Source organism: Sturnira hondurensis, unplaced genomic scaffold (genome assembly GCF_014824575.4).
Source record: "Sturnira hondurensis isolate 20B ecotype Veracruz unplaced genomic scaffold, ASM1482457v3 Scaffold0000549, whole genome shotgun sequence".
NCBI lineage: Eukaryota > Metazoa > Chordata > Mammalia > Chiroptera > Phyllostomidae > Sturnira > Sturnira hondurensis.
In genome coordinates, this window is record NW_028073180.1 from 846,697 (window position 1) to 868,732 (window position 22,036).

The 22,036-nt window shown below is 40.8% G+C and overlaps 1 pseudogene; it reads left to right on the forward strand.

Annotated features, from left to right (window-relative positions):
- The first annotated feature begins 20,871 nt into the window (after positions 1-20,871).
- On the forward strand, positions 20,872-21,397 carry LOC118983937 (prostaglandin E synthase 3-like; annotated as a pseudogene).
- The last annotated feature ends 639 nt before the right edge of the window (positions 21,398-22,036 follow it).

Here is a 22,036-nt window from a genome sequence, read left to right on the forward strand (position 1 = left end):
GTCTTATCTTCTGTCCATCCTTTCTAAAAAGTGGCTAGTTGGATTGAAGATCACGGTTAACACTACACATAACCAAAGGATTGCCTATCTCTTCTCTACTGGATGCTACTGTAAATATCATAGAATACTATCTTGATGTCATAAACCATTTTGCCTTCCCCTCCAACTGATCACAAAAAAGAGTAGGTGGAAATGGTGAACACCAGGATACCCACTGGAAGAGGAAACCCAACAAAGAGGAACCACCAACAGATAACAACAGAAGAAGGTGAAGGAAGGAGTGGAAACCACACAAACCTCAATCCAAGACCTATCTGGAAATACAACTAAATAGTGGAGAAACTACCCAGTACAAACAATTGAACAAGAGCAAGAGACAATCCTCAAAACCTTGTACACATGGAAGAACTAGCTTCAACACAATCTGCCCTCACTAGCACAATAAATTACAAGAGGTGGTGGACAGAAGGATCATTAGTTGACCAGCTTGTGGGAAGGACCCACAAAAGAAAGACCCCAAAACAGTCAAAACCCAAAGTCAAACACAGAGCCAACTTAAAGGACAGCTCAAGACCAGTAAGCTTGGGAGATCAAGAAGACTATGCCACTGAATCTCATAGTATTGAATCTCTATGGTATTCTACCATAGAAGTTCACACCATAAACCCAGGGATCCAGAACAAATCAATTTAAGAAGCTGCAGCTACCAAGAAGAGTCTCACAAACAATGGGAAGACAAAGAAACAATCCCCCAATGAAAGAAAAGGAGGAAGCCTCAGAAAGAATGCTAGATGAAATAGAGGCAAGCCAACTATCAGATATTGAATTCAAAGCACTGGTTATCAGGAAGTTCAATGAGCTCTCAACGAGCTACCAGAAACTACAGGGGTACTGTAGAGGAGACTTTGTCCGCAAGTCCCCCTCTCTGCCATAGATGAAAGTAACACTACCAAGACATGATCTGCTTGGGGAGGAGAGGTGGTCAATTTCTCAGAGGAAAAAGGCCAGGAGCCCCTTCCTCAAGGGGTTTCTATTGGATTATAATACACAGGAATATAGGCGGTAAGGATCAAACGGTACATAACATTTTAAAGAAATCTGAGGGCTTAGTCTGAGTCAGTGAAAGGGGGTTGCAGAAACTTTGGGAGACATACTCATTTCCTGCTTGGACACCTAACATATGAATGAAAGCACTCTTAGCAAAGCAGACTTCACAGGACTTTTAGAAATTCTTATGCCTGGATCCCACTCTAGCCAGGCAAGGGGCTGTACCACCTCTCCCATCACAGGTTTCCAGGCTTAAGTGGATTAGAACCAGGAAGTGCTTTTCCCAAATGATATGTGGACTCGGGCTATGTCAGAATAGCTGGGGGGGCGGGGGGAGAGTCCATCACTCCCTGTTTGTTGCAGCCCCCCAAGTCCTTCCATGATGACTTCCCAAGTGATCGTGTATACCTTAGGTTGCCCCTCCTATGAGGAGTCGTACCCATCTCTGACTAACTGACCATGCATTGGGGGCAGGGGGATGAAGAGAGGCAGAATTTGCTAGCAGAGACAAGCTTTGTCTCCTTGTGGCTTGCATTCTTGAGGTCACTCACTCATCTTTAGCCATGAAAAGCAGTTACAATTCCTGAAACCAGGCAGAGCAGTTCCCAAAAAGGAACTACAATGAACTCACTGCAAACTATATTAACATAAAAAAGGAAATAGAAACTATCAACAAGGGCCAGGAGGAAATGAAGAATACAATTTCCGAACTGAAGAACAAAGTGAAAAGAATAAAAAGCAGGACTGATGAAGCAGAAGATCGGATCAGCAAGATGAAGGACAAAGTTAAAAAAAAAAACAGAAAGAGCAAGAAAAGAAAAAGAGGCTCAGAAAGAATGAAGAGGGATTAAAAGAAATGCAAGACAGTATGAAACATAATAATATCCATATAACAGGAATACCAGAAGAAAAAGAAGAAGAGCAAGGGATAGAAAACTTATTTGACAAAGTAATGATGGAAAACTTCCCTAATTTGATTAGAGAAAATGTCACACAAATCCAGGAAACACAGAGAGTCGCAATCAAGAGACACCCAAAGAGGCCCGCTTAAAGACACATCATCATTAAAATGGCAAAATTCCAAGACAAAGAGAGAATCTTACAGGCAACAATGGAGAAACAAAGTAACATACAAGGGAGCTCCAATAAGGTTAGCTGCTGACTTCTGAAAGGAAACACTCCAAGAAAGAACAGAATGGCATGAAATATTCCAAGTAATGAAAACTAGAGGGCTGCAAACAAGGCTACTTTACCCAGCAAGGCTCTCAATCAAGATAGAAGGCCAAATAAAGAGCTTTCAAGACAAAAGAAATCTAAAAGAATACACCTCCACCAAACCAGCTCTGCAAGAGATGCTAAAGAGACTGCTCTAAGGAAAGGAAGAAAAAGAGAGAGACAAAAAGGAACACATGTATGAAAATGGCAATGAATAAATACCTAGCAATAATAACCTTAAATGTAAATGGATTAAATGCTCCAATCAAAAGACATAGAATAGCTGAATGGATGAGAAAGCATGGCCCACACATTGCTGCCTGCAAGAGACTCACCTCAGGAAAAAACACCTACACAGACTGAAAGTGAAGGGCTGCAAACAAATTTTGCAAGCAAATGAACAGGGAAAAAAGGCCAGGGTAGCAATACTCATATCAGACAAAATAGATTTCAAAAAGAGGGCCATAAAGACAGTCCCAGAAGATCACTTCATAATACTCAAGGGAAGAATCCACCAAAAAGACATAAACATTGTAAATATATATGCACCCAACATAGGAACACCCAAATACATAAAGAAAATTTTGGAAAACTTCAAGAAAGATATTGACAGGAACACAATTATAGTTAGAGATTTTAACACCCCACTGTCAAAAATAGATATTGCAAACAAAATATCAACAAAGGTATTGTGGCATTGAACACTGCCCTAGATCAAATGGACTTAACTGATATACATAGAGCCGTTCATCACAAAGAAGCTAAATACACATTCTTTTTAAATACACATGGAATAATTTCAAAGATAGACCACATGATAGGACACAAAACAAGCCTCAACAAATTCAAGACAATTGAAATTATACCAAGCATTTTCTGTGACCACAAGGAACTGAAACTAGAAACCAACCCCAAGGAAAAGACCCAAAACACTCAAAATCATGGAGATTGAATAGCGTGCTATGAAACAATGAATAGGTCAGGAATGAAATTAGAGAAGAAATCAAAAACTTTCTGGAAACAAATGAAAATGAACTCACAACAACCCAAAACTTATGGGACACAGTGAAGGCAGTCCTGAGAGGGAAGTTCATAGCAATACAGGCCTATCTAAAAAAGATAGAAACATTTCAAACAAACAACCTAACCCTAACCCTACAAGAACAACAACAAAGAGGAACAACAACAAAGACAGCCCAGAGCAAGTAGAAGGAAGGAAATAACCAAGATCAAAGCAGAATTAAATGATATAGAGACTAAAAGCACAATTCTAAGGATCAATGAATCCAGGAGCTGGTTTTTTTTAAAGATAAACAAAAATCCACAAGCCTTTAGGCAGGCTCATCAAGAAAAAAAGAGAGAGAGGACCCAAATAAACTCAATCAGAAATTAAAGAGGAGAGATTACAACTAACACCACAAAAATACAAAGGATTGTGAGAAATTACTATAAAGAATTGTATGCCAAGAAATTTGAAAACCTGGGTGAAATGGACAAATTTCTAGAAAAATATAACTTCCAAAACTCAATGAAAAAGAAGCAGAAAGCCTGAACAAACCAAAAGCAGCAGATGAAATTGAAGCAGTAATCAAAAAACTCCCAACTCACAAAAGCCCTCGACCAATTGGTTTCACAGGAGAATTGCACAAAGCATTTAAGGAAGAGCTAACCACTATCCTTCATAGACTATTCTAAAAAATCCAAAATGATGGAAGATTCCCAAACTCTTTTATGAAGCCAGCATCACCCTAATCCCCAAACCAGATAAAGACACAACAAAGAAAGAAAGCTTCAGGCCAATATCACTGATGAACATAGACACTAAAATCCTCAACAAAATATTGACAAACTGCATCCAACAGTACATTAAAAATATTATACACCATGACCAAGTGGGTTCATCCCAGAGATGCAAGAACTGTTCGACATACATAAATCAGTAAATGTAATATGTCACATAAACAAAAGCAAAGACAAAATTACATGATCATATCAATAAATGTGGAAAAAGCATTTGGTAAGAAACAACATCCATTTATAATGAAAACACTCAGCAAACTGGGAATAGAGGAAGCATTCCTCAATATAATAAAGGCCATATATGAGAGACCTACAGCCATACTCAATGGGCAAAAACTAAAAGCTTTCCCACTAAGATCAGGAACAAGACAAGGTTGTCCACTTTCACCACTTGTATTCAGTACAGTATTGGACGTTTTAGCCACAGGGACCAGAGAAGACAAGGAAATAAAAGGCATCCAAGTAGAAAAGGAGGAAAATAAACTGTCACTGTTTGCACATGGCATGATAGTGTATGTGGACAATCCTATAGATTCAAACCAAAAACTGTTCAACCTAATAAATGAATTTGAGAAAACAACAGTATAGAAAGTCAATATCCAGAAATCAAAGGCATTTTTGTATACTAACAATGAATCAGCAGAAGCAGAAATCAAGAAAAAAATCTCATTTGATATAGCAAAAAGAAAAATAAAATACCTAGGAAGAAACCTAACCAAGGTGGTAAAAGACCTGTATGCAGAAAAGAACACAACACTGAAGAACGAAATCAAGGAAGACACAAACAAATGGAAATATATACTGTGTTCATGGATTGGAAGAATTAACATCATCTAAATGTCCATACTACCCAAAGCAATTTACACATTCAATGCAATCTGTATTAAAGTACCAATGGCATATTTCACAGACATAGAACAAACACTTCAAAAATTTATATGGAACTGTAAACGACCCCGAATAGCAGCTGCAATTTTGAAAAGGAAGAGCAAAGTAGGAGGGATCACAATACCTGATACCAAACTGTATTATAAGGCCACTGTAATTCAAACAGCCTGGTACTGGCATAAAAACAGGCACATAGACCAATGGAACAGAAGAGAGCCCAGATATGAACCCAACTCTCTACAGTCAATTAATATTTGACCAAGGGGGCAGCCACATAAAATGGAGTAAAAATGGCCTCTTCAACAAATGGTGTTGGGAGAACTGAACAGCTACATGCAAAAAAAATGAAACTCGAGCACTCACTTACACCAAACAGAAAAATAAAGTCAAGGTGGATAAAGATTTAAATATAAGCCATGACACCATTAAACTTCTAGAGGAGAACATTGGCAGGAAAATCTCATATATTTCACACAGCATCTTTTTTACTGATATGTCCCCTAGAGCAAGGAACATAAAGGAAAGAATAAACAAATGGGATCTCATTAAAATAAGAAGCTTCTGTGTGGCTAAAGAAAACAGTATTAAAATTAAAAGACAACCAACTGTATGGGAAAACATATTTGCCAATGATACCTCAGAAGAGGGTTTAATCTCCAAAATATACAAAGAACTTACACAACTCCACTCTAAGAAGACAAGCAACCCAATTAAAAAGTGGGCAAAGGACTTCAACAGACCTTTCTCCAAGGAGGACGTACAGAGGATCCAGAGACACATTTCCAGTTACATGGGGACAAGGCTGTTTCATATTTCATATTCTTTTCTGGTTACATGGGAACAAGCCTGATGTGACACAGATACCAGCCCGCAGTGTCCGCAACATTATAGATGAGGTAAGATACATTTACACGGACTACCGAGTCTTGTGGAGGAAAAGGAATGGCATGGCTACTCTCTAAAGGGGAGAGTACACTGACCCTTGCCTTGACAAGCTTTTATTGGGCATCAGTTTACACAGATATACAGGTAAAGTTCATTAATCATTGTCAGGCAGTAAGGATCAAACAATAGATAGCGTACAAAGAACTATGAGGGCTTATTCTGAGTCAGAGTCTGTTAGCTAAAGGGCTACAAAATTTTGGGAGACAAAGTCATTTCCTGCTAGCACCATTGTCAGAAAATTGAGAGCATTCTTAGCAAAACAGGTTTCACAGGATTTTACGTATTCTTTCTTAGGCCTGATCATCTGGGGAACCCACCCTTTAAGCACAGGGCTGCACCATCCTCTGTCATTGTTTCAGGCTTAAGTCAGGCAGGAGAAGTAAGGCAGCCAAGAGATTAGGAGACATCTCAAAGACAGAATAAGCACTCAGGCTATGCCAAAGCTGAGGGGTGAGGGTCCATCACCCCTTTTTGCTGTAGCCCCCCAAGTCCTTCCCTAGGGCATCCCCATGATTGTGACTGTCTTTGGTTGTCCCTCCATTGAGGAATCTTACTTGTCATTGGCTAACCGATCAAGCATTGGAGGCCAGGCAGGGTGAGGAAAAAGGAGCAGAAGCAGCACCCCTGCCAGGAAGATAAGCTTTGTCTCCTTAGTGGCTTATGGTACGAAGGTCACTCACTCAGCCTTAGCTATGGGTGGGGGTGGGGGGGGTGGAGGGCTTGTTACAGCTTCCAAAAGCAGGCAGGGCAGTTCCCAACACTAATGGGCATGGCTACTGTTTGCAGAGAGACCAGGTCCAGGGACTAGGCTGTGAACAAGACCAGAGACCTGGCTGGGGCTGGGGCTTGGTTTGGGGCTGTCCTCAGGCCTGAAAGCCTTGGCCACTATGGGCTATGAATGTTGTCTATTGTATATTACCTGCTTTGTCAAATTCTGGATGAAGAGATTTTTGCCTCCCTTTCTCTGTACATAAGGAAACTTAGAGACAAATCTGTTTACCTATTGGGCCTGGAGTTTCTGATAGGAGCCAGGGCAGCACCAACTCCAGACTCATTCTGGTTGTCACCAGAAATTTACAGTGCAGATTGTTAGGTGTCATCTGCAATTTTGGTGCTATCTATAGTCTGGTAATGGCCTGGAGCCTAGAGGATGTTCCAAAAGATCAACCAAATGGAGGGCAAAGTTGGAGGTATGCCCAGTTGCCACAGGAGAATTTTAGAGTGAAAGTTTAGAGGGGATAATGGGGAAGTTCAGGAGAAGAGAGGCAGACAAGGAGGAGCACATTCTCCTTGCACAGCACCTCCATGTGTCTAGAGTGACCACCTCCTTTTCTGCCAATGCGTCTCTGGAGTCAGTGATGTGCAGCAAGAGTTGCAAGTCTATGTGGAGCCATTACCCACCCATGAGTAATGGTAGAGGTCAGAAGATAGAGGACAAACTTGGAGGTACATTTTGCACCACCCTCCTCCTAAGCAAGAGGAGGTTCAAGAAGGATGAGCTTGGCCCTCACCTTGCACCCATGTGGTAAGCCAGCCAGGCAAGGAAGCATAGCTTTATGAAGGTAGATGAGGAGAGAAAAGTGACACTCCATCCAGAAGGAGCTAGAAGCATGCCTTTTATTTCACGGGGACTCAAGAATGTTTCACATAAAACTCAGATCTAGGACCATCAGTCAGAAACTAAAAGTGAGACTATAAAGAGCTGAAAAGATTGGGTTTGGCCTGTGGGAAGTAAGGATCTTAAGCAGAAAAATCTGTAAGCTCATGAGAGGACATCTCTAAGGCCCTGGGGAAGCTGGAAGCAGTGCATCGCACAGATGCCAACCAGCACCTGATCTGAGTCCCACATGGACTGATGATGGGGCTGCAGACTTTGGCTGATGAGGTTCCTGCTTTCACACTGCTCCTTACTCCAAAGCCCAAAGCTCTGAGAGGACAGGGTGCCAAAAAGTCCCCAGCAGAACAGCAGCAGCTGTACATCAGACAGGGGATGGCACCCCACACCAACTGACCTGACTGTGTTCCCAACCTGGGCTGCACTGTCCAGGCATGCATCTCAGTGTTGAGCACAGCCACCAAGAGATTGAATGACCATAGCTGATGATTTTCCCCCCAAAGTCTTCCCATCCTTACTTAATGCCACCTTGGTGTTGAGAACAACATACAGGTCAGTCAAGATATGGCTCCTGGTTTGGGTGGGGAAGGTTGGCCATTGGAGATGACTATGGCCCTGGGAAAGCCCTGGTAGGACTCCAGGGGGCAAGTGGTCCTGTATGTCCTGGCCATGTCCCTGATTGAGAGTGATGAGTGCCAGGCCCAGCCACCATGACAGAGGTGGCCACCCAAAGGAACCTGCTTACTCTCCCTGCCTCACTCTGCTTAGAGTTTGTGTGTCCCTGGGGCTGAAGCAATGTCAGCAAGCTCTGTGGATCCCTTTTGAGTCCTCTTGAAGGGGGCCTGTGAGATGGAGCAGGGGGCATACCTCTCCTGGCCTGGCTCCCCAGCACTCTCTCCCTGTTCATCTACACAGGAGCTCTCTGATCTCCCTTCGTAGACATGGAGCTGAGAGCTGGGATGTGCTGTGGAGAATGCAGAATCAGGGATAGGGCACTCATCTGCAGAAAGAGATGTTTTGCCCTTAAGAAACACACATCGCTAATAAATTTACCTGACATTTCTGCCTAAGTAAGGCTCTCCCAACCCCAGTGCAGGGGGCTCAAGCCTCCCTATGTAAGTCTGCAGGAGTTAATGATGGACAATTATATGACAAACTGACTAGGCCACAGTGCTGAGACATTAGGTCAAACACTGCTCTAGATGTTGTGGAAATGGTATATATGTATGTATGTACATATATGTATTTTTCAGTGTTATAAGATTCTTTTATTTCATACGAAGTGGTACAATATATTTTAAGTATATTTTATTGATTATGCCATTACAATTGACACACTTCTTTCCCCACTTTATTCCCCTCTGCCCTGCATGACCCCTCCCACCATGACCCATTCCCCACCTTAGTTCATATCTATGGGTCAAACATGTAAGTTCTTTGGCTTCTCCATTTCCCATACCATTCTTAACCTCCCCCTGTCTATTTTGTACCTACCATTTATGCTTCTTATTCCCTGTACCTTTTCCTTCATTCTCCCCGCTCACATGGATAACCCCCCATGTGATCGCCATTTCTGTGATTCTGTTACTGTTCTAGTTGTTTGCTTAGTTTGTTTTTGTTTTTGTTCTTTTTGGGTTTAGTTGTTGATAGTTGTGAGTTTGTTGTCATTTTACTGTTTGTATTTTTGATCATCTTCTTTTTCTTAGATAAGTCCCTTTAACATTTCATATAATAAGGGCTTGGTGATGATGAACTCCTTTAACTTGACCTTATTTGGGAAGCACTTCATCTGCCCTTCCATTCTAAATGATAGCTTTGGTGGATAGAGTAATCTTAGATGTAGGTCCTTGTTTCTCATGACTTTGAATACTTCTTTCCAGCATCTTCTTGCCTGCAAGGTTTCTTTTGAGAAATCCACTGACAGTCTTATGGGAACTCCTTTATAGGTAACTGTCTCTTTTTTTCTTGCTGCTTTTAAGATTCTCTTTTTATCTTTTAATCTTGGCTGATGTAATTATGATGTCCCTTGATGTGTTCCTTCTTGGGTCCAACTTCTTTGGGACTCTCTGAGCTTCCTGGACTTCCTGGAAGTCTATTTTCTTTGTCAGATTGAGGAAGTTCTCCTTCATTATTTGTTCAAATAAGTTTCCAGTTACTTGCTCTTCTTCTCCTTCTGTCTCCTCTATGATTCAGAAGTTGGAACATTTAAAGTTATCCTGGAGGTTCCTAAGCCTCTTCTAATTTTTTTATTCTTTTTTTTTCATTCTGCTCTAGTTGAATGTTTATTTCTTCCCTCTACTCCAAATCATTAATTTGCATCTAGGTTTCCTTCTCTTCACTGTTGGTTCCCTGTATATTTTTCTTTATTTCATTTTGTATAGCCTTCACTTCTTCCTCTATTTTGCGACCATACCAACTACTTCTGTGAGCATCCTGATTACCAGTGTTTGGACTCTGCATCTAATATTTTGGCTATCTCTTCATCATTTAGTCCTATGTTTGGAGTTTTGATCTGTTGTTTCATATTTCATATTCTGTTGTTTGGCCATATTTCTTTGTCTCAGTGCACCTGTTTCATTGTAAGTGGCAGCGCCTTAGGTATTTGCCAGGCAGAGCAACCTACATTGCTGGGTTATGATGCTGTGTGTGGAGGAGAGGTCAGAGAGAAAACAATGCCACTGGCTCAGCTCTCAGCTGGCTTTCAGTCACTTCCCCTGCTACCCACAGGTAAATTGGGCTTTTCCGGTGTGTATTCCTGAGTGGGTGGGTTTGTGTACATTCTAGGGCCATATGGGTCTCTCCAATGAACTCTTTTATGTGCCTGGGAGTTTCTCCCCCAGACACAACCCCCACAGATTTTTACAGCCACAAGTTTTGAGACTTTTTTTTCTTGCATTGGAACCCTGGGTTGTGTTGTCTATCTCGCTCCCCAGTTTTTCCTCCTGGTTTATCTGCACACAAATGTGGGACTGCCTGATCTGCCAGCTGCCACTTTGCCCACTCCATCCCCCAGCCACTGCCTCACCCACCGGGTTCTCCACTCCTCCTTAGCTGCCCATCTCCTCTTACCAGTCTCAATGAATATTTGTCTTTGGTTGTTGGACTTCCATACAGTTCAATATTCTGGCAGTTCTGGTTATTTTTTTGTTTTTATATTTGTTGTTGTCCTTTTTTGGCAAAGTGTATCTATCTACACTTCTATCTTGGCTGGAAGTCTCTGGAAATGTTTTTTAGATGAGATTAACATTTAAGTCAAAGGCTTTGAGTAAAGCTGATTACTGTACTGTGGTGGGCCACATCCTATTAGTTGAAGGCCTAGACAGAACAAAGACTGACCTTCTGAGGAGGAAGGAGTTCTGCCAACAGAAGATCTTTAAGATTTAATTGTATCAGTTCCATGGGTCTCCAGCATGATGCTCTCCCTGCATATTTTGGACTTACTATACCACCACAAGTGTGCAAGCTTATGTCTTACAGTAAATGTTTATCCCTAGACACATACAGGCACACACACATGTTCATATACATGTATGTACACACAGAAATATCTTATTGGTTCTGTTTCTTTGGAGGACCCTGATTCATGTAGACCAAAATGGAAAATATTTATGGCATTTAGTACATATGATTTCTCTTCAAAATACCTCTTGCTAACAAGTACTTCCCATGGTGCAGTGGTGCCAAGTACAACCCCAGGCATGAACTGGCAGGGCTATGGCAAAAGCTGGCAAACTCTGGCCTCATCAAAGCTGGCTCACCATACTGAGCCTGATGGACAAATGCCTCACACTCAGGTGTGTCAGCTTTGCTCAACATTTTGTAGGCATTTTGTTTAAAATGCCTACAAAAAATGGTCACACTTTTTTTGTAGGCATTTTGGACATTTGATTTGTTTGCCTACTCTAGCCATTTTCTCCCATTTACACATACAGCTCTGAGTGCTCAAGAGGCTCCTGTGCCCTGTGAAATACTGTGAAATACTCAGGAAAGTGATGTTTGGCCACTAAGGAGTCGTAGAGAGAGGCTGAACCTCAACCAAGACTGATGGAAGTGCACCAACCCTTCAGTGATGCTAATAGCAGATTTTACATAAAATGACTCAATTACTTTGGCAGGGTGCTATAAAACTTGCTTACTTTTGTGAAAACCTGTGAACAAAGCTAAGAGTCAAGCTTTTGGATCACAAATAAAAATGTTAAATTTCTGCAACAAAACCATGTCAGAGCCCACATTTATGGGGAAAAAATTACTCTCATGTTGCAAACAGTCCATGCCACAAAACTTGCTGTAAGCCTTATGAACAGTTAGTGGAAAGAGATGGGCTGACTCTGGCTGTGAGGAATGAGCAGGTCTCTGACCTTCTCTGAGTCCTGATCCTTTTACCCAAGTCAGCCTCCTGCAACTTGGATCTCCCTAGAGCTGTGGATGTGAGTAGCAGACTGTGGAAAAACACCCATGCCCACCTACATGAAAATACAGACACACAGACACACACATGAACATGTGTGTATGCAGGTGAGGCATACAGAGGCATGCATATATGTGTGTGCACACATGCACACACACACATGTACACCTATACACAGAGACACAAACATGTGCACCCACACACAAACACACACATATAGTGAATGAGGCTCCACAGTGATAATCAGCTTGATGTTCAGACTGGCCCTGACTCCACCTCGGCCCCGTGATAGCTACTCCCTGCTATGTCAATGAAGAACTAGGGATTTTCAGGGAAGGTTCATGTGACCAACAATGATAATGACTACATGGAATTCTTGGCCTGAACTGTTCTGCAGAGAAGGGTTTCCTGGACAAGCCTGGGGCAGGATGAAGGCTGGGGCCCTGCTTTACATGGCCCCATGGGGGCCATGCCAAGAACATGTACACATTTTCTCTCTTATCTTGACCTGAGCACACAGAGAGCCAGCACGTCAGGGATGCCAGGTGACAAGAGCCTCCAGAATGGGCACCTGTGAGAGAATGATGGGAAGTCAGTATTCAGACCTAACCACATGTCCCCATCCAGATTCTGCCCCAGGTGTGGTAGCCCTGGATGGAACAGGCATGAGGAGGGGGTGCTAGCACTGTCCATGACTCAGGTAGGGGCAGGAGATGCTCAAGAAAGGAGGACCTTAAAGCATTCTCTGGAGCAGCAAACACCAGGTGTTCGTTCTGTGGGCAGTAACCCACTTTGAGTGTGAAAGGGGGCTTGGGGCTGCAGGAAGAACCTGGTGGTAGAACTTGTGGTCAGGAACACTCTATAGGCCAAGCCAGGCAGAAATGTGGTGAGAAAGATAAGCATGACCCTTGCTTTTTTTTAAATTCAGAGTTTCCAAGAGGGAAGTGCTGGGAGCAAAGTGTCTCTTCTCATGATGAGGGTTGGGGGTTCAAGCCTCAAGATAAATATCACACCTGTTCTTGTGAGCCCAATATGCCCTCTAAGCTTCCTGCCCAAGGATCAAAAGAGGAGCATCCCTGACCTCTGTCTCCCTCCTTCCTTTCCTAAGACGGTCTTCTCCAGCAGGGCCTGCATACAGTCATTAGCATGAAGACTGCGGTGTGTGTTGGGGGGGCATAGAGGCTCCTCTTGTCAGAACCATGCAGGTACAATGGAGCCAGACTTCTTCCCCTTCTCACTGCTCTGATGTTCAGCAGAAATCAAGAGCCTCCTTTCTAGAAGCCACATATGTAGATGAGAAAAAACAACTCAAGCTCAACGCAGTGAAATGACTTTGGAACTTCCTCTCTTCTACTATGTTTTGTCTCTTCTACCTTCTAAGCCCATTCAGTTGGCTCCTGAAGTTTCTTTCTCTGTTATGGGGGTCAGGGGTGAAAACTTTCACTCCAAAATTTGGCCAGAGAACAGAAGCTTTTTCATGGGATAAAGCCAAGAGGGACAGATGAAGACCTCTTCCCTTACAGTGCTGGTGTTCGAATGAGGTTTCTTACCTCAGGGCACAGATTGTCCCCTACCCAGATCCCTGCATGGGGTGCTGGGAAGAGAGAGCAGGTCTGTTTCTGAAATCAGAGTCAGGCCATAAAAAGGCAGTGAGATGGCTGGCTGGTGAACTGTAAGAGTTGGTCGTGTGCCCCCAGTGAAAGACATATTCCTAGTGCCATATGTACTCTGGGACACTTTGGGAATGTCTAGGAAACAGAAGCACAGGGAGTGATTGGAAAACAGGGAGAGCAAAGCTTGGAGGGGGCCATTAATACTTGTGGGGGTGGCTGACCATGGGTACCTGGAAGCTATGTGATTCTTTCTCACAAACAGGATGTCACGAAGACATTGAACTTTGGGTAGTGCTTGTTTGGGCAGCCTGACTGGGCACCTGCTGTAAGCAGGAGCCAAAGTAATGTTTCAGGCTCTTGGGGAAGGACATGCCAACCCTCCATGGGATGTCTGTGGCTGTGGAAAGATTCAGTGACCAGCACCTGGCAGCTCTGGGTCTCAGCAGAACCAATTCTAGGGTCACTTCCTGGGAGTGGGGAAGACAGGTATGATGGAGACCCAGGTCCATGACAGAGATGGGAGGCCCTATCTCCTGACTAGTACTTCCTCCTTGACAAGGCTCCTCTGAGTCGTGGCCTCAGCTTGCCCAGCTCAGTTTTAGTATCCTCCCACCCTTGATACCCAACCAAGATCCTTTTTGTAACTTGTATTCACTGGCCCCCTCATCCTGACCACAGCCTGAATTCCCAAATGCCATTGCCATATTCCAAGTCACTCCAAATATGTGCTGAAACCTGTACTGCTGACAAGTATGGGTGCAATTTCTCCAGAATGCTTAGAACCCAGGCCTGGTAATAACATCTCACCAGAGGTCACAAGGCTTGTTTTAGCCTCCCCTGCCCTCTGCTCTCCCAGGGGACAGGTAAATGTTGCCATGACAGGTGTCACAGGGGTAGGCATAGGGGGATTCCACCCCCTTGGGAAAACTATAATTTTGAAATGGGCAGAAAACTTATTGGATGTCCTAATGGGCATGGTCTGGCAGACCCTTTCTGGTTTAGCTGAACTATGGTGTCTGTGCCTTTCATTGTCACTGAGCTGTTTTATGATCCCATAAGATGTAGAAAACAGAAATTGATGTAAAGGATTTTTGCCCACAGAGAGGCAAAGGATTGTCATCGCAGAGAGATGCAACTGACTCCTTCTCTGTGAATATGGATCAGTGTTATATCTGTTGCAGATCCATTTTGCATTCCTGGATTCTGATAAAGATGTCTGTGCTATGGACTGTCCTTTGAACCAGATTTTACATCTTGTTGGTTCCCTCATAAATTAACAAAGTAAAATTGTTGACACATGTTTATCTTATACTTATCTCAGGGTAAAGATTTTACCCTTTTAAAAGATTATACTTTAACTCCTCTCAGAGAGAGCTGTTAGAGAAGGCTTCCCCAAGGCAGTGACAACTGAGCTGAGACCAGAAGAAAATTGCAGAAGATAACCAGGTGAATGGGGGAGGAAAAAGTGCAAAGGGCCTGATATTAAGTGGAACATGGAAATAGTCCAGGAATCTTTCCCAATTCCCCATCTCACTCAGCAACCTGATCCAGAGTCTGACCATGGGTGTCTCTATGTCAGTCGGTACAAACTGACACCTGCCTCCAAGTATTTTTCATTGACCCCACATCCTGAGTCCTCTATGTTTCCTTAATGTGCCCAAAACCTGCTTTCTTTACGTACCCCAGGTGGTGGAGAATGGCAGCTAAGAACCAGATGTGGGGCAGTCAACCCTCCTTCAAAGTTCAGCTCTAGCTCTGTGACTTTGAAAAGGTTGTATGATAGGTCTGTGACTCAGTTTCTTCATCTATAAAATGTGGGAAATGTAAAAAATCTAGAAAATATGGGGAGCTAACTTAGAGACAGACTAAGATGGCAGGCAGATGTACGTAAGAATGAAAGTTCATTGCTGATAAAATGAGGGCCTTGGCTCTGTTTTACCTTTTGGAACCATCCTTGAGAGGCCCAGTTTGAACCTGGACTTATTTCATTCAGGAATGGAGTTGTCCTACAATCCACATCTCTTGCTCCTTGCCTCTCCCCATGTGCATTGTGTTTAATTTGTTCCTGTGTTGTTGAAGTCACATGACTTCATGTATTTTTCTCTCAACAGTATGCTTTTAATGGTATGCCCACTTTGCAGCAGCAGCACCTAGTTGCCTCTCACTCTTGTTGTTTCTAGCATGTGTCCACCACAATTCCCTCCCACTTTCCCCAGGTAGACATCAACGATCCATCTGCACAAGGGAAACTGAGACAAGCATCCCCATCACTCCCAGAAAGGAGATGGGCACAGTTCTCCACAGCAGGTGATAAGTAACAGAGTAAACACAAGTTAGTTTCACTAAGTTCTGCCCAGTTTGCTTCGTTTGCCAGAACTTGTCTGCATTTCCTCTTAGGGGATGAGGAGTGTTGTTCCCCTCACATACCCACACTGCTTATCATATAACTTTCAAATTTATGCAAATTGGTTGGATATGAGGTGGGCAATCTTTTGTTAAATTTGCCTTGCTCTGATTATTATTGAGTTTGAAAATCTCCATGCATGAGTTGGCCACTAATGTTTCCCCTTCTCTCAAAGTTTTCAGTTGTGCCATTTCCTTTTTTATTTTGAATTAATCACTTAGCTTCTTCTCTACTGTGTGGACTTTCCCTATCTTTATTTGCTTTATATTTTTATATTTGTTTATATCTTTAACTGGTGTAAACAAATCCCTTAATTTATGGCTATCGGTAAAAATGTTAGTCTAATTTAAGAAGTTCTTTACTGCTCCAAAATGACATATCATCCACATTTTTTTATTAATGAAACTTCTGTAGCTTTATCTTTCATACCTAGGATTTTATCTATCTGAAGTGACCTTGTACAAAGGATTTTTTCCATATAGTGAGTCAGTTTTCCAAACATACCTATTAAACTGTCTATCCTCTTTCCCAAGGTGAAGCTTCTTTCTAAGCTCAGGTCTCCATGACAGGGCCACACTGTTTGTATTATTCCTATGGCTTCATAGAGATTTAGTGTTTTGTAGAGTGAGCCCTTTGGTTTTTTTTTCAAAATTTAACTAGCAATTTGTTTACCTTCGTTCAGCTACATCAGTGCTAGAATAAGTTAAGTACATCCTTCAAACATGCTAATGAGATTTTGATTGGAATTGAATTTATTCTGAAGATTAAGTGAAGAACTGCCATCTTTAAAATATTAAGTCACCACCCTAGTTGGTGTGGCTCAGTTGGTTGGCACATCATTCCACATACCAAAAGGTCATGGGTTTGATTCCTGGTCAAGGCACATGCCTAGGTTGCAGGTTTGGCCCCCAGTGGGGGCATATACAAGAGGCAACCAATCAATGTTGCCCTCTCATAGTCATGTTTCTTTCCCTCTCTCCCTTTCTTATCTCTCTAAAATCAATAAGCATGTCCTTGGGTGGTGTTAAAAGAATGTATATATATACATTCATATATATATATATATATCTTATTCATGAATATATCCTATTCATGTATATATATACATTCATATATATATATATATATATATCCTATTCATATATATATCCTATTCATGAATATGTTATATTTTTTTCTTCTATTCACCTTGTTTTATGTTCTTTTATAAAAACTAACCATTCTTTAAAAAGCCTTGTGACTTCATGAATATATCCTATTCATGTCTATATATACATTCTTATATATATATAAGAATGTATATATAGACATTCATATATATATATATCCTATTCATATATATATATCCTATTCATGAATATGTTATATTTTTTTCTTCTATTCACCTTGTTTTATGTTCTTTTATAAAAACTAACCATTCTTTAAAAAGCCTTGTGACTTCTTTGTTAGACTACTTCTTAGGTCCTTGAGAGATTATGTTGCTCACATAAATGGCATCTTATTTTTTTAATTGCTTTTTTCTAATCAGTTACTGCCAATGTAAAGAAATGCTAGTATTTTTGTAAGTTGATCTTTTATCTGGAATCTTACTGAACTCTCTTATCATTTTGTAGTTGTCTATTTTCTTCTAGTGGGGCCTCTTCTCTCTTCCCTGAGGCAACGGTGACAGTGGTGGGCTGGTCCTGGGTTGACAAACTTGTTTGTCAATTCATCATATAGGATTTTCATGTAGCTGATCAGTGTTCTTATTTATTTTATTTTTGTTCCTAAAAATAAAGACAGGTTAACTTTTTCCTTTTGACTCTTTACATATTATTTCTTGTTTGTGTCTGACTGATGTGGCAGGAACATTAAACTCCAGTGAACAGTCATGGAAGACTAGGTATCTTTGTTTTGTACCTGATCACAAAAAAAAAAAAATGCTTCCAACTCCATGAAACCTGGTGTAGGTTTTTTTCAAGACCACCTTTATCAAGTTAGGAAAACTTCTTTTTTTTAAGTTTTTTTAAAATTTTTTTAAAAATTTATTTTATTGTTCAATTACAGTTGTCTGCATTTCTGCCCCCCCAGCCAAACCCACCTCCCACCCTTGTCTCCACCCTGCCCCTTGTTTTTTTCCATGTGTCCTTTATAGTAGTTCCTAAAAACCCTTCCCCCCCCCATTATCTCCTCCTCCCCTCCCCTCTGGTTACTGTTAGATTGTTCTTAGCTTCAGTGTCTCTGGTTATATTTTGTTTGCCTTTTTGTTGTTGATTATGTTCCAGTTAAATGTGAGATCATATGGCATTTGTTCCTCACTATCTGGTTTATTTCATTTAGCATGATGCTCTCCAGTTACATCCATTCTGTCACAAAGGTTAGGAGCTCCTTCTTTGTCTCTGCTGTGTAGTATTCCATTGTGTAAATGTACCCCAGTGCTTTGATTCACTCATTTACTGATGGGCATTTGGGTTGCTTCCAGCACTTGGCTATTATAAATTGTGCTGCTATGAACATTAGGGTGCATAGGTTCTTTGGGATTGGTGTTTCAGGATTCTTAGGGTACAACCCCAGCAGTAGAATTGCCATGTCGAAAGGCAGTTCCATTTTTAGTTTTTTGAGGAAATCCCATACTGTGTTTCCACAGTGGCTGCATCAGTCTGCGTTCCCACCAACAGTGAACTAGCGTTCCCTTTGCTCCACAGCCTCTCCAACACTTGTTTGTTGCTTTGTTTATGATGGCCATTCTCGTTGGTGTGAAGTGTTATCTCATTGTAGTTTTAATTTGCATCTCTCTGATGGCTAGTGATGCTAAACATCTTTTCATAAATCTCTGGATTCTCTTATGTCTTCCTTGGAGAAGTGTCTGTTCAAGTCTTTTGCCCATTTTTTTAGTGGTTTTTTTTGTCTTCCTGGAGTGGATTCATGTGAGTTATTTATATATTTTGGAGATCAAACCCTTGTCTGAGGTATCATTGGCAAACATGTTTTCCCATGCAGTTGGTTCTCTTTTCATTTTAATGCTGTTTTCTTTGGCCATACAGAAGCTTTTTAATTTGATGAGATCCCATTTGTTTATTCTTTCCTTTATGTCCCTTGCTTTTGGGGACATATCAGTGAAGATGTTGCTGTGTGGGATGTCTGAGACTTTCTTGCTGATAGGAAAACTTCTTGATCCTAGTTTTTTGAAAGCCTTTAAAAAGGTATAACCTTTTCAAATACTTTTTCAGCATATATTTTTCCCATTAGTTCATTGATATAAATTAATCAAATTTCTGAATTTAAACTTTTACATTCCTGGGATGAACCATATTTGATCAAGATTTCTCAATAATTTATTATGAACATTTTCAAATGTATAGAAAAGTTGAATTTTACAGTAAACTATATATATCCATCATTTAGATTAATACATTACTAAAAATGTACTAATATTTTATACCATTTACATTTTGCTCATATATTTTGCTAACATATCTATTACCACGTATCTGTTTACCACATATCTATTCACTCATTCATTTATTCATCCATCCCTCTAGCCATCCATCAATTCATCTTATTTAATTTTTTATTTTTAAATTTACTTTTATTGAGATAATTGACAGATAACATCATATTATTATGTACCCGATAACAGATAATTAACAGATTATAGTGTGTGTGTGTGTGTGTGTGTGTGAATTAACCTGTATGTTCATCTTTCTGTATTCATAGATTGTGTGCCCATGACTTCATTACTTGGGTATTTGTTTATACAATATGGGCCCCACTAAGAAGCCCATCTGCAGCCCATCTGAAGCCAACCTTTTTGTCCTTATTTCCCTCTCTATGACTTTAAGCAACCAGGTGTCTTTGGATGCTGCTTAAACCTTGTTTGGCAGGAGAGGGAGGGAGCAGTTCACCTGGCTCTCTCCCAAGGACTCTGGGGTAGGTCCGCAGCTTCCAAGGAGACTGTGGTGGACCCAGTGCTAACACAGGGCACAGGGTTCTGGGCCTTGGGCTACAGCCACCCTGGTACCTGCACTGGTCCCTGGGACCTTATTGTCCTGAAGCACTCTCCTTACCATCTGGTTTTTCAGTGTCTGCTACAATTTTGGTCTCTTATTTTCATATATGCTGGGGTACTATTGGCTGTTTGCTCTGTTCCTCCATAGATTGGCTAGGTTTTTCTCCTGTGTGTAGGGGGGAGTGGAATCTGCTCCCTCCTACTCTGTCACCATCTTTTGACCTAAGTAGTGTTATTTTGGTGAAAGAATATGTTCACCACATATGCTTCATTTAACACACTCTGAAAAGCAATATATAAAAAAAGATGTTTCTAATAATGCTAGTTGTATATGTCAGTAACAGCAATGCTATTTGAGTAGATGTATTCACCACATTGATATGCACTTAAATATTTTGTATTAAAATATTTTGAATTTACATTTAAAATATTTTGTAAAGGTATGTGTATAAAAGATGTTTCTAAGGATGATATTTGTATATCTTAACAATATTATGGTTACTCCACTGACAGAATGTGGTCAGCACATTTTGGAGCATGGAATACACTACCAAGTGACATGTATAAAAGATCTTTATATGAGTGATAAATTTAATTGTGCCCATTTAATATTTTTTCATGAAAAACTGCAATATACCATACATGCTACATTGAATACACTTTAAAAAGGTGCATGTACTCTGTCACCAGCCTCATTTGCACACCCACACTTTCATTCTGTCCTCACCCCCTTTCCTCACCACCTTTTCCTACACTTTCCTCTTCTCTTCAACTAGGGCACCTCTCTCTGAAATTGCATTCTGGGGACCCAGGACCAGCCGTTGCCTATCTCTTCACCATTGCCTCGGGGAAGAGAGAAGAGGCCCCACTAGAAGAAAATGTCAGTCACCTCTAGGGAAGAGTTCACTGCCCACCTGTTCACCTACCCAATATCCCCCAGCTGCATTCATGGATACCGCCCTTTGTTTAAAGTGGTACAATCAAAAGAATTATATCTTCACTGAATTTTGTTTTGCAGATAGTAAAGATGTTAATGTAAATCTTGAAAAATCCAAACTTACATTCAGTTGTCTTGGAGGAAGTGATAAGTATAAACATCTAATTGAAACTTATCCAAAAGACTTCAAGCATTAAAAAAATGGACAGATCAATTTTATGTTGTTCACAAAAAGGAGAATCTGGCCAATCATGGCCAAGGTAATAAAAAGAAAGGGCAAAGCTTAATTGGCTTAGTATGGACTTTAATTGGAAGGTCTAAGGAGATAATTCAGAAGAAGACATGTCTAGTGTTTATTATTCCTCTGAGATGGATGGTGGGTGATAAGGATGTAGATTCACCAGAGGTAGATGGAGGTAGAATCACTGTAATAATTCACAAGATAATGATGATGAAAAATTCCATATCTGTACTAAGGAATGTTGTAATCATCATATTTTAAGAAAGAAAAACAATTTCTCTGCAAGATTTAATTGAGAGAATTCCTGTGTTGATAGCTCTAAAGAAGGATGCTGCACTTGCTTCCTTTAATCCATTTTTCAACTTGTTTGTTTTCTTAAAGGCTTCAAATAAGGGTTCACATGTACCATTGTATGGGATAATTTTAAGTCAGTGAAGGCAATAACATTATATAAAAACATTTCCAAAACTTCCATGATGCTGTTAAGGTCCTAGGCAATTAATAGAGCACTTGTGATAAAAACATTTCACCTAAGTCACCGCTACTTCATAACATAGATATGGACATGAAAGAAAGCTCTTGGTTTACAAAAACATAACTAAGTTTTAGATTTTAGAACGTGAACTCAAACTGGCTGAAAACAAATTGGTTTATACCTTAAGCTGGTAAACTGTTGTTCCTCTGGTACATTCTTCAGGGTTTTTCCACTAAAGTATTATTTTTCAAAAATTTACCTCATGTAATTGTACATAACTTCTTAGTGTTCTAGATGTACCTTAGCTAAAACTTAGCGAATGCCCTAAGGTGGTTCTTAAAGCCTATACATTTGGTATTGTTTTGACCTTAAACATATCTCTCAGCATGTAAAATGAAGAAAGGCTGTACATTGTTGCTTGAGAGTGTGTACATTTAGATCAAATTTATATTTACATTCT